The sequence below is a fragment of the Carcharhinus amblyrhynchos genome, chromosome 19 (genome assembly GCF_965287045.1).
Source record: "Carcharhinus amblyrhynchos chromosome 19, sCarAmb.v2.hapA, whole genome shotgun sequence".
Taxonomy (NCBI): Eukaryota; Metazoa; Chordata; class Chondrichthyes; order Carcharhiniformes; family Carcharhinidae; genus Carcharhinus; species Carcharhinus amblyrhynchos.
The window spans coordinates 52,986,839-53,001,195 of record NC_137342.1 but is presented as its reverse complement, the minus strand read 5'-3'; the positions used below and the strand labels follow the sequence as shown (position 1 = coordinate 53,001,195).

Genomic DNA, 14,357 nt, shown 5'->3' with positions numbered 1-14,357 from the left:
AGTGTTTAGATATGGGTGACATTAATATTTATTTCTTTTCAAACATCAATCTTTATTCAGCTCTTTTCCATTTTGGTTTCCTAAGGGCTAAACACATTCCGAGTTCCCTTCAAGAATCAACTGCCAAACAGCTGCAGATGTGAATATTAAATATTCAGTGAGAGTGTGACTGTAATATCTATTATACAAGTGTGGATAGATCATTAAGTTACAACTCCATGAGTGGTGATCTATTGGTTACTAAAGAACACTTTGCTGTAACAGAAAGTGATTCTATGCTTTTCATATTAATATGGTTTTAGTATAAGGAGATTTATATAACAATCCTTAATCTTATTTATGTTTCTGATATCATGAAAAGCGGAATCCTCAGTGCTGACAAGCCAAGCTTTTTCTTCACTCATTCCTGGGATATGGGCATTGCTGGCTGACCTGCATTTATTGCCCATCCCTAGTTGCCCTTGAAGGGCAGTTGAGAGTCAACTACATTGCTATGACTTGGGAGTCACATGTAAGTGAGTCACTGGGTAAAGATCGCAGAACAAAGAACAAAGGACAAAGAACAAAGAACAATACAGCACAGGAAACAGGCCCTTCGGCCCTCCAAGCCTGCACTGCTCATTCTTCCAACTAGATTATTCATTTGTATCCCTCTATTCCCAGTCTGTTCATGTGACTATCCAGATAAGTCTTAAACGATCCCAGCGTGTCCGCCTCCACCACCTTGCTTGGCCGTGCATTCCAGGCCCCCACCACCCCCTGTGTAAAATACATCCCTCTGATATCATAGAACATTCCAGCACAGTACAGGCCCTTCGGCCCTCGATGTTACGCCGACCAGTGGAACCAATCTAATGACCCTCTAACCTAAACTATTCCAATGTTATCCATATGGGTCGGTGCTGGGGCCTCAGCTTTTTACCATTTATATAGATGATCTGGAGGAGGGAACAGAGTGTAGAGTGTCGAAATTTGCTGATGACACCAAGATTGGGGGAACGGCAAATTGTGCGGAGGGTGTGGAGAGTCTGCAGAAGGATCTAGATAGGCTGGGCGAATGGGCCAGGAAATGGCAAATGGAATTTAATGTTGGCAAGTGTGAGGTGGTCCACTTTGGTAGGAAGAATGGTAGGAAGGACTATTACTTACGGGGCGAAAAACTGCAGCAGGCGACGGTGCAGAGGGACCTCGGGGTCCTTGTGCATGAGTCGCAAAAACCCAGCTTGCAGGTGCAACAGTTGGTCAGGAAGGCGAATGGGATGCTGGCCTTCATAGCGAGGGGGATTGAATATAAAAGTAGGGAGGTCTTGCTGCAGCTGTATAGGGCATTGGTGAGGCTGCAACTGGAGTACTGTGTGCATTTTTGGGCGCCGCACCTGCGCAAAGATATTTTGGCCTTGGAGGGAGTGCAGAGGAGGTTTACTACACTGATACCGGAGTTGAGGGGGTTGAGCTATGAGGAGAGGCTGAATAAACTGGGCTTGTACTCGTTAGAGTTTAGAAGAATGAGGGGAGATCTCATTGAGACGTATAAGATGATGAATGGGATGGATAGGATAGAGGTGGAAAGACTCTTCCCGCTCAAAAAAGACAGTAGGACTAGGGGGCACAGCCTCAAGATAAAAGGGGGGCAGTTTAGAACGGAGTTGAGGAGGAACTTCTTCACTCAAAGGGTGGTGAATCTCTGGAATTCTCTGCCCGTTGAAGTGGTGGAGGCTGCCTCGCTAAATATTTTTAAGACGCGGGTTGATGGGTTTTTGATAGGAGAGGGGATTAAGGGTTATGGGGAGAGGGTGGGAATGTGGAACTGAGCAGCGACAGATCAGCCATGATCTTATTGAATGGCGGGGCAGGCTCGAAGGGCTGGATGGCCTACTCCTGCTCCTATTTCTTATGTTCTTATGTTCTTATGTTATGTCTATCCACTGACCATTCGAACGCCCTTAAAGTTGGTGAGTCCACAACTGCTGCAGGCAGGGCATTCCACACCCTTACTACCCTCTGAGTAAAGAACCTACCTCTGACATCCGTCCTATAATTACCACCCCTTAATTTAAAGCTATGTCCCCTCGTGTTAGCCATCACCATCAGAGGAAAAAGGCTCTCACTGTCCACCCTATCTAACCCTCTGATCATCTTGTATGCCTCAAGATATCTGAGATAACATATCTGAGTTAAACCTCGCCCCCTCACCTTGAACCTGTGACCCCTTGTGTTTGTCACCTCTGACCTAGGAAAAAGCTTCCCACTGTTCACCCTATCTATGCCCTTCATAATTTTATACACCTCTATTAGGTCATCCCTCATTGTCCGTCTTTCCAGGGAGAACAACTCCAGTTTCCCCAATCTCTCCTCATAGCTAAGACTCTCCATACCAGGCAACATCCTGGTAAACCTTTTCTGTACTCTCTCCAAAGCAGCGACCAGAACTGGATGCAATATTCCAAATGTGGCCTAACCAATGTTCTATATAGCTGCAACATCATACGCCAACTTTTATACTCTATGCATGCCATATGCCTTCTTTACCACCCTCTCCACCTGCATTGCCACCATTAAGGATCTGTGGACTTGCACACTCAGGTCCCTCTGTGCATCTATACTCCTGATGGTTCTGCCATTTATTGTATAGCTCCTCCTCACATTAGTTCTACCGAAATGCATCACTTCGCATTTATCTGGATTAAATTCCATCAGCCATTTCTCTGCCCAATTTTCCCCAAAGGATATTAGTGAACCAGATGGGTTTTCCCGACAATCGATAATGGTTTCATGGCCATCAGTAGATTTTTTATTCCAGATTTTTTTGTTATTGAATTCAAATTCCACCATCTGCCGCAGCGGGATTCGAATGCGGATCCCTGGATCTTCAGCTGAGTTTCTGGATTAATAATCTAGCGATAATACCACTACATCATCGCCGCCCTAAAGGAGCTGGAGTTTAACACTCGGACAGGAACACGTCAAAGTGGAGGACACACTTGCCCAAGATTGACAGAGGATTAACCGGGCTGAGATTAATATTCAGAGCCCATTAAAAGCCGCTACTGTGGAAGGAACTGCCCAGCTATGACAATCTGGTGACAGGGTGAGACTGACAGGTGTGTTGGAGGTTGTGGAGACTGAGACTGGAATCTCAATCCAGATGAAGCCCAAAGTTTCCTGAGCGATCATCTGCACCCACCCTGGCTGGTAGAGAATTGGATATATTTACCGCTGGGCTTCCCCTGACCTCCTGTGTGCTGGTCATCAGGGATTTGGAAACCTCAATGCTACCCTGTTCAAGTGTCAACTTAAAAGTAGATTTTACTGACTGACTTAAAGAGCTGCCTGTCACATTTAACATCAATCCTCCACTTGCTATCTATCACACACAATTCCCATTCTGAAGTCATGGCAAATTTGGAAATTTGGCATGTCAGCTACGACTCTCACCAACTTTTACAGATCCATCATAGAACACATTCTTTCTGGTTGTATCACAGATTGGTACGGGCTCCTGTTCTGCTCAAGACCGCAAAGAACTACAAAAGACTGTGAATGTAGCTCAATCCATCACGCAAACCAGCTTCCCATCTATCAATTCTGTTCACACTTCTCACCTACTCAACAAAGCAGCCAGCATAATTAAGGACCTCACACACCCCGGACATTCTCTCTTCCACATTCTTCCTTCAGGAAAAAGATGCAAAAGTCTGAGGTCACGTACCAATCGACTCAAGAACAGCTTCTTCCCTGCTGCTGTCAGACTTTTGAATGGACCTATCTCGCATTAAGCTGATCTTTCTCTACATCCTGGCACTGACTGTAACACTACATTCTGCACTCTCTCATTTCCTTCTCTATGATTGGTATGTTTTGTCTGTATAACGCACAAGAAACAATATTTTTCACTGTGCGTTAATGCATGTGAAAATAATAAATCAAATCAACTAAACTTTGTGACCACTTAAATAAAATACTGGTAAAATTCTGCTTCATTTGAAGGCACAATTCTCCAAATTGTCAAATGTTGGATTACGAAGATGAAAAGGACATAAGTTTACCCGAACAGAATCTTCAATGAAAATACAAATGAATAGAAACCAATACTGAGAAGGAGTTGGAGGGACCTCTCCTGTTGGATGGTGAATGACTGTTCTGAGCTCTGAATTCTGTGACAGACACGATGTGGAGATGTCAGCATTGGACTAGGATAAACACAGTAAGAAGTCTCACAACATCAAGTTAAAATCCAACAGGTTTATTTGTAGCGAACACCACCAGCTTTCGGAACTGGCTGTTCCTTTGTCAGGTGGGTGGGAGTTCTGATCACAAACAGGGCGCAGACTCAACTTACATGAATAATGATTGGAATGCGAGTCTTTACAGCTAATCAAGTCTTAAAGGTGCAGACAATGTGAGTGGGGAGAGCATTGAGCACAGGTTAAAAAGCTGTGTATTGTTTCCAGACAGGAAAGTTAGTGAGATTTTATAAGTCCACACAATTTATGGGGGTTATAGATAGTGCAACATGAACCCAAGATCCCTGTTGAGGCCGTCCTCATGTGTGCGGAACTTGGCTATCAGTCTCTGCTCAGCGACTCTGTGCTGTCGTGTGTCGTGAAGGCCGCCTTGGAGAACGGCTACCCGAAAGTCAGAGGCTGAATGCCCGTGACCGCTGAAATATTCCCCAACAGGAAGGGAACAGCCTTGCCTGGTGATTGTCGAGTGATGTTCATTCATCCGTTGTCGTAGCGTCTGCATGGTTTCCCCAATGTACCATGCTTCGGGACATCCTTTCCTGCAGCGTGTCAGATAGACAATGTTGGCCAAGTTTCAAGAGTATGTACCGTGTACCTAGTGGATGGTGATGAGAACACTTTTCAATAGTTTGCGAGATCAGGAAAAATGTTTGGTGGAGACCAAGTGGTCATGTGTTAGAGTGTGGGAGTGATTGCTGGGAGTGCAGGAAGGAGTCACTGCTGAACTATAGAGTAAACTATTCTTCGTAAGTCTCAGTTGTCTGTGATTCGATGCTGTATAAGCTCCTTTAAAAATTTCTTGGTGAGAAAGGACACGTTACAGAACAAGTTAAATTTGAATCATTGTTTTGCCAACATTTTGTAGAGCAGCCATTGAGATGATGTCTGATCTGTCTTTCACCAAATCTCCAAATTCCAAATACAAAAAAAGAATTTAAAATATTTTTCCACAGGGGATATTTGTGGGAGTGTAGAAGAAAAAACTTGCTCATCAACAATTAAAGCTGATCTGTAGTGGTATAAAGTCCACTGTATTCACCGACTGAAATAATTAGTTAGTGTGGCACAATTCAGAGAGTGGTGACGTTGAACCAGCTTCTTTTGATTGTGTTTGACGAGTATTGAAGGATCCCCAAAGGTATTGTGGAATTTTATCTGATCTCCATAGTATTCCATCCTTTTGATCGATCTATGAAAGCATTGCCCTTTCGAGTGCCCAGACAGGTTAATAAAAGGTTAATCCAATAATTCCAAAACTGCTCTGTGTACCCATTCTGCAGGAAATATCATATTCACTGATTCATGGGGCCAAGACTCACCCTGAAAGCTAGAGAACAAGATGCAGCCACCTCAGAATACGCTTACTGCTGAAAAGGGATTTTAATCTGGTTTGGATTGTAATTTACTGTAGCAGAAAAAAATATTGGAAATGGTGTAACACTTCTCCACCTGGCCTTTAGACCAGGGACGTTTAGAGTTTGGCCTGAAAGCTCCTTCCATCTGAACAAAGATCAAAAGTTAATACCATCATTAACTGACCTCAAAGATATAAGAATTTTATTCAAGTTATTCATGAAAACTCTGCTTTCTCAACCTTGCCCCTTGCCTGGGGTGTGCTGACCCTCAGATTAAATCATCAATAGTCAGCTCCTCCCCAGGGTCAAGAACATCTCTGAGTGGTTGCAGGGCATTCTTAAAGGGGAAGGTGAGCAGCCAGAGGTCGTTGTAATATTGGTACCAACGACAGAGATAGGAAAAGGGATGAGGTCCTGAAGTGTGAATATAGAGAGTTAGGCAGAAAGCTAAAGTGCAGGACCTCGAAGGTAGTAATTTCAGGACTACTACTGGTTCCACGTGCTGAGAGTAGAAATAGGAAGATTAGGCAAATGAATGCGTGGCTTGAGAGCTGGTACAGGGGGCTTTCAATTTTTGGATCATTGGGATCTTTTCTGGGGAAAGTCTGACCCGTTCAAGAGAGATGGGTTACACCTGACCTGGAGGGGGACTAACATCCTGGCAGGGAGATTTGCTAGAACCACTTGAGAGGGTTTAAACTAGTCTGGCAGGAAAGTGGAATCCAAAACAGTCGGGAGACAGAAGAGAAGCTTGAAACAGTACAAAAGTCAAAGACAGCACACTAATTTGTAAAGCTAGTGTCAGTAATCCCAGTACCAGACAGATCAGGCAAAAGCAAGATAGAGAGCAAGGGAAATCCAGATTAAACTGCATTTATTTCAATGCAAGAGACCTGATGGGCAAAGGCAGATGAACTCAGGGCACGGATGGGTACATGGGGCTGGGATATTATAGCAATTACTGAAACATGGCTAAGGGAAAGACAGGACTGGCAGCTCCATGTTCCAGAGTACAGATGCTACAGGAAAGATAGAACAGGAGGTAAGAGAGGAGGGGGAGTTGCACTTTTGATTAGGGAAAACATCACGGCCGTACTGAGAGGGGATATATCCCAGGGTTCGGCCACTGAGTCTATATGGATAGAACTGAGAAATAAGAGGGAAATCACTTTGATAGGGTTGTATTATAGGCCCCCAAATATTCAGTGGGAAATTGAAGAGCAAATATGTAAGGTGTTTATAGATAGCTCCAAGAAAAATAGGGTGGTAATAGTCGGAGATTTAAACTTTCCCAACATTGACTGGGACAGCCATAATATTAGAGGATTGGATGGAGAGAAATTTGTTGAGTGTATTCAGGAGGAATTTCTCATTCAGTATGTGGATGACCCGACTAGAGAGGGGGCAAAACCTGACCTCCTCTTGGGAAATAAGGAAGGGCAGGTGACAGAAGCGTTAGTGAGAGGTCACTTTGGGACCAGTGACCATAATTCAATTAGTTTTAAGATAGCTATGGAGAATGATAGGTCTCCCAAAAGTTAAAATTCTAAATTGGAGCAAGACCAGTTTTGATGGTATCAGGCAGGAACTTTCAAAAATTAATTGGAGGAGTGTGTGGGAAGGCAAAGGGAGTTCTGGTAAGTGGGAGGATTCCAAAAGTGTGTTAACCAGGGTTCAGGATAAACACATTCCCCTTAGAGTAAAAGGCAAGGCTGGCGGAAGTAGGGAACCCTGAATGACTCGGGATATTAAGGCCCTGGACAAGTTGGGCCGAAGGGCCTGTTCCATGCTGTAAACCTCTCTGACTCTACGAGCCTCAAAGGGGAAAGCAGCAATGATCATCTGGGACTGTGGTGGCTTTACCTTTATTTAAAGATGTAACAAAATAATAATCAGATTTTAAGTGAAAAGGTTTATAAGTTAAATGGAAATTGCAAAAGGAGCAGATATTGGGCAGAGTTTTATGAGAAAAATTCTAGTGTCCAGTGGTGTGAAAATGAAAGAGTTGGAGATCAGTTTTCTCGGTGAGTTTTTATTCCAAATCTTGCGCACTTAGTGCTGGAAAAAATGGGCTCGACTGTTTCTAGCTACTCGAGTCAGTGGATAGAACTTGATTCGCCAGCCAGTCTGATCAACAAGTAGAGGGAGCTATTGCGCATGTAAAAACCTCTGTGGCTGCACGTGCGCAATTCCAGCAGCAGAGGCCCAATGGAGGGAGAGAGATCTGCTGGAAATGGGCAAGAGGCTGACTGCACTGGAAAGCCTGGTCCGATAACATTACATATACTGACAAATTAGGTGTGAAACTGATTTCTTGGCTGTCGTGTGATTTTACCAGCTCATTTCACCCAACGATGGGTGAGCAAGCCAGTAAAATCATGGCCATTGAGTTTGTGTTTTGAAAAGAAAAGACCAGAAATAGGCCCTTCAGCTCTCCAGGCCTGTGCGTATAATGCTCTAACTAAACTAAAAAAAAATCTCCTGTCCTTACTCAGTCCGTATCCCTCTGTTCCCTCCCTATTCATGTATCCATCCCAATACCTCTTAAATGTTGCTAGTGTACCTGCTTCCACCACCTCCTCTGGCACACGTTCCAGGCACCAACCACTCTCTGGGTGAAAAATTTCCCCCACACATCTCCCTTAAACTTTCTCCCTCTCATCTTGATCCTGTGTCTCCTTGTAATTGACACTTCCACCCTGGGAAAAAAAGCCTCTGACTATTCACCCTGTCTATGCATTTCATAATTCTGGAGACCCCTATCAGGTCTCCCCTCAGCCTCTGTCTTTCCAGCAAAAACAATCTTAGTTTATTCACCATCTCCTCATAGTCAACACCCTCAGAATCAGGCAACATCCTGGTGAACCTTCTTTGCACTCTCTCCAAAGCTTCCAAACCCTTCTGATAGTGTGGTGACCTGAACTGCACGCAATAGTCCAAATGCGGCCTAACCAAGGATGCAACATGATTTCCCAACTCCTGTATTCAAAAAAGATGGCAGTGAGGCAGAAAAACATCTTATATCTCTCCCCATTTCTGTTTTCATTGGCTCCCATGGAAATGAAAGTCAGAAGCTTGTAGGAAATGGGATATTGATTTCCCATCACCCATGTTGAGCTATTGCACAAACTCACAAATTACCCCAATGTCTGAGACTATAGGTGGGATATTACAGCCGTGCTCGACTCGAGACTGGAAAATTCCACCTGAAACCAATGGAATTTCTATTGTCCGCCCCTCACCCGCTCCGATTTCCATGGTGGGTGGGACAATAAAATTCAGGTGCAAATCTCAGGGAGCCAATTCCTCATTTTTCAGAATGGTCTCTTGGGAAATAACCAGATTAAAAAGGGATATCTCCTTCACATCAATCAAATACCACCCAGCATTCCAAGATCAGCAAGCATTCCCTTTGTATTCCAGGCAGAAAGCAGAATATTAACAAGAGTCTGTATGCTGAAATTACCCCAACCTATTCCTGCAGCAGAGAGTGGGTTTCCAACCAATCTACCGGGCCATTGTTTAGAGGAGAGTGTCAGGACTGATCGCCCCCACAGGGCAATTGGTAAAGATCAGCTAAAATGGAGCTGTCCAGCCCTGACGGGAGATTACAGAGAGAATCTAAAAATAGACATGAAATGGTTTACATTGATGAATGAATATAGAATGCTGCTGTGAGATGAACTGAGACAGCAGATCAAAGGGATATCGGATAAATCTTGTTAAAAATTAACTTGGGACAGGTGTCTGGATCTCAGTGAGTGACTCTGGATGTGTTTTCACAGTGTGGATCTGCTTGTGCAGACACCAATAGCTCGGGGAGAAGCTCGATTCTGTCGCTGTACAAAACTCCATCTGGTGGTCAGACCACAAACTGAGAGATGTCATCAGGAGCTGCTGATTGTAATTGGGATTGACAAATTGTGATCCTTCTGTATTTGTAGATTTGAGAAAGGCATTTAAATTTCTGAAAATGATTTGATTTTATTTGTGAGTATGTTTCTTTTCCTGCAGCAAACAAACTAAACTGATTGCAGCTGATTTACAATTTACTGTCCGTCAGGTTCATTCAGCGCGTTTTACAACTACTTACACACTTGGTTACAATGTGAAGTCATTGTTTGTAAGAATAATTTCAGTAAGTTACAGCAGAGACTTGGGAAAATCCAGAACTAGGGGATCACAGTCTGAGAATAAAGGGTAAACCAATCAGGATTGAGATGAGGAAGAACTTCTTCACTCAGAGAGTTGGGAACCTGTGGAATTCTCTCCCACAGAAAGCTGTTGGGGGCGGTTCATTAGAAATGTTCGAGAGGGAGATGGACGTGGCCCTGTGGGTAAAGGGATCAAGAGATATGGAGAGAAAGTGGGAGTCGGAAACTGGAAATGGATAATCAGCCATGATCATGTTGAATGGTGGTGCAGGCTCGAAGGGCCGAATGGCCTACTCCTATGTTTCTAAACAGAGTAATGATCTGTCATACATTCGCCTCGATGCAGTCACCTGTGATTTACACTATGTCATTCTCCGGACCTGCACTGGAAGCAGATATGAACTCGGCACAATCTGATTAACTTTCCGTCAGCTCCAACAGCCTGTGATGATACAGGAGCAAGACACACCGCACTTGATCTTCCCTCAAGACTCATGATCCTGCCTCACTACAGCTACTGGCGTGAAACGGGTAGATCTGTTGACAGCTTCAAATAACAAATCTGCAGATAGCAGCAATGGGCACCCATATTGCAGCTGTAACATTGTTTATCTAAAGATGTGCAGGTTAGGTGGGTTTGCATTAAGTGTTTGGGGTTTGGGAGACTGGGGGAACAAGCTGAATCAGTGTGGGCCTGGGTAAGCCAAGGCAGTGCAGGCTCAAAGAACAAAGAAAATGACAGCACAGGAACAGGCCCTTCGGCCCTCCAAGCCTGCACCAACCATGCTGCCTGACTTAACTAAAACCCCCGACCCTTCTGGGGACCATATGCCTCTATTCCCATCCTATTCATGTACTTGTCACTACCATATCTGCTTCCACTACCTCCCCGGCAACAAGTTCCAATGGGCCGAATGGCCTCGTTCTGCACTGTAGTAATACAATGGTCCAAAGATTCTATATATTGGGAACTTTAACAAGGAGATCAGACACAGAGCAAGAACTGGGAAAGGCAGACAATGAGGTGAAAGTTGTTTATTTTCCTGGGGTTTCTAGGGATTGGGATAGTTTGATCTTGGGTTTGGACAGAGCTCAGCACAGCACCGAGGGCCGAAGGGCCTGTACTGTGCTGTAATGTTCTGTTTCTGTTTCTGTTTCTGAAGCTGGTGAAAAATGGGCCAAGAAAAATGAGGAGAATAATTTGAAAGAGAACGGACGCTGGGAAAGAATGTGCCTTCCCTGTGACACAATTCTCTCAAGTCAGAAGAAACAGCATGGCACGGGGAGCGAGTGTAGAGTGTAGAGTCTCCTGCTGTCTCTGGCGGCAAGCTTTGGAGTTGGAAGAGGATTGAATTTATTGGAATACCTGACCCCTGTAACCTCTCCATCTCCGGCAGAATGAAGTTCTGGGCGAAAATCCATGGTCCACTTTCCTGCCCCAACACCAACTGAGGCCCTGAACTGACCAATTAATGACCACCTGATGGTCTCACCCCAGTGCCACTGGTATTAACCCAGCTGTAGGTGTGTCCACTGCCATGGAGCATAACCAACAGCTGCTACCCTGGGGCCAGTTTGCTACCCCAGGGAGCGGGCCCCTCAATCAAAGGCACTGTCCTGTAGCCTGAGTCTCGCCATGATCCTGAGATCCCAGTGTCTGTCCTTCCAGGAAAATCCACGGCCTGTCCAATGGTGCCACTCGGCACAAAAGCTGCCAGCTTCTAATTGGCCAGTCTCTCTCAGTCAGTCAGACTTCCAGCCTGGGCCACCATTGGCCAAACCATTGCCTGTTTTACTAGTGGTTCAACAAGTCTCCTTAGGGGTGCGGCATTCATAGAGTCACAGAGGTTTACAGCATGGAAACAGGTCCTTCTGCCCAACTTGTCTACGCTGCCCATTTTTTTTGAATCCCGAATTGTGTTGGTCTCTCACTGGTTCTCCAATCAATAGACAAGGACCCCCCCCACCCCACACCTCAGCATGAGATTGGCTATGGAGTCCAGTATGAAATCACCACATCGGCTGTGATTGGACGTGAGATATTTGTGAGGAAAGGTTGAAGAGTGACGATGATGATGGGATTGGTGGAAGGGGCTTTGCTGATGGGCCACATGTGGAGCTTGAAACTCGCTGTATTATTTATTCATACGATTGGGTGATTTAAAATAATAGTAAAGATATTTAAATAATTCCCTAAACTCTTGCTGCAACGTCTGTACTTCCAAGACTAACCGGATATGAACAAAAAAAATGATGGTGATATTGTTGACCTCTTTGAAGACTTTTGGAAGTAAAAATGTTTTAATGATAGGATTTACATTTAAGTTTCTTCTGTATTTTTTGATACCACGCAGTATTTTATTTTAAGTCACATTGAAAGAGTACAGTATACCATTCCTTACATTGAGCAACTGAGAGAGAACTCATTCAAGATTATAACAGTCTTTGGATTGCCAAACTTAACCCAACTCATGATGGTCCTGGCCATTGCCATTTTGGATGTCAGGTTTTTGTATCGCAGAACTAACATTTTTCCAGGATAGCAAACAATCGAGTTCTCAAGGGATTAAGTAGATAGATTAATGAGCGCATTGATTATCAATATGTGTTTTCTGTGGGTTTGATTTTCTTTCGCTCCCAGTTGGCATCATTCTTCCCTGAACTTTGGGACAAACGCAGAGGAAATTATTTGTAAAGAGGAGATATAAATAAGAAAAAAAAATGATGCAATTCTGAAATGCAATCAGAAAACACTGACTTTACACAGCAGCTTAATCTGCATCGAAAAGAAAAATATTGGTAAATAATTCAGCACGTAGCCCAGCATCAACACTAAGAAAACAAGCAGTCGACCAATCTTGGAAACCTATTGCCAGCGTGTTTCTATTTCCAAGACAACATGAACAAGATTCAGTTAATTCTGGGGAGAAGCCACGTCCTTCCCTAGACTGAATCTCCATCAATCCCTAAAAGTAGAAACATCTCAGGACTGGAAGTACATTTGTAAGGAATAGATTTGTTTTGTATCTTTGATGTTTTAATTAGTTTCTGTTAAAGAAGGAATCCGTTGTAAACAGATAATACACTGAACTCCCACATGTTTAAAGATATAAGTGGAAATTCCGACTATCTGGGAATGGGAGTGGCTATCTCCCAGCTACTGGTTTAACTGGAGTATCTGCCTCTGGAACAGAATGAAATGCAGTTCCTATTGATCAGATCTGCAAGCTATTCTGGTGCTCACGGTGAACATTCCACTCAGTACAAACAATTGGACAAGCTAAGTCCCATAAAGTTAGAACAAAAGTATGTCTAGGAGCAGGAGAACTTGACAAAGATAATCTGGGTCATTGTCTGCTTAGAAATCCCCTGTCCCACTATCACCAATCTTTACAGAACAATCTGTTGGCAAGAGTTCACTGAGTTGTCCCAGGACCTGTTTAGGCAGGAAGTTTGCCAGTTGTATTTAAATAAGGTCCTGCCCTCATGCTGGTCCCTCCTGCTGGAGTTTCTTAGTCATTTCTCCAGCTTTCTACCCAAATGGTAATATGCCCCCCACAGGGCTACAAGAACTTGAGAGGGTACATGTCAGATTGCAGAATTCCCCATTCTGTAAAAGTGCAAACATTAAAACTCCAGCTGAGAGATCAGGGCTTCGATCTGCAGTTTCGGCCAACACCCCCACAATGCTTGAAAGAAACCTGTACCTTCCACACAATGAGGAACAGACAGAACATTGGCTGTGAATAGAGAGATCAATACTGCACATCCAATGCTGTGTGGGCCAATCACACATGATGTTATCTACTCCATCAGCGCAGAATGAACCACTTTTTATCTCAGAAGTGTACACACATGAAAAAGGGGAGGGTAGAAAATTCTCAGGGAAAAACAGGTAACAAACATCACTGCAGAAAATCACCTACCTGGGAATTTTATGTTGTTTTAGATCTTCTGAATAATCCCAAGTTAAAATTATTATTTGTCTAAAATAACATTTCAGTCATTAACTGAACTCAATATTGCCGTGTTTCATCATTGTGTTAATAAAAATGAAAGATTATTTTGCAATGATATTAAATAATACAAATATCTACAAAGTGAAGGGATTCTCTGAGCAAGTAAGAGGCACCCTATTGGAGTGAGTCCATTCATCAATAAACTGTGGCAGGAGACAAATTCAAAGAAAATAACCATTTAAACAGCTGGAACACATTCAATGGATTAATGATTAATAGTTTCAATGGATTAACCGATTAGTTCTTGTTGTCAAACAGGAGCTGTGCTGATTCACAGAAAGTTGATTCTATTACCTCCATAAAATGTTTTCAAAACATTCAAGTAGCTGTTTAAAACAAAGATTAAATTCCCTTTCACTCATTAGATTAAATAACTGTCATTGGTGAAATTTGATGCACTGCTTTTTCACTTGTTGCAATCTTCACAAAATCCATTGCGATTCTTCAATTAAAGTGTTTTGTCAGGATCTTAAAACAATTACTGAGAGGCAAAATAAAGTAACAAGCTTGTCAGAATGTAAGAATATTAGTTATTTTCCTATATTAACTGAGCTGACCTCAGGTGCTGATAGTACATGTGCACTT

The 14,357-nt window shown here is 43.4% G+C and overlaps 1 protein-coding gene across 1 annotated transcript in view; it reads right to left on the bottom strand.

The window, feature by feature from the left end:
* Positions 1-14,357, bottom strand: part of LOC145355535 (semaphorin-3E-like) — a 280,261-nt gene that overhangs the window by 265,787 nt on the left and 117 nt on the right. The window lies entirely within an intron of this gene.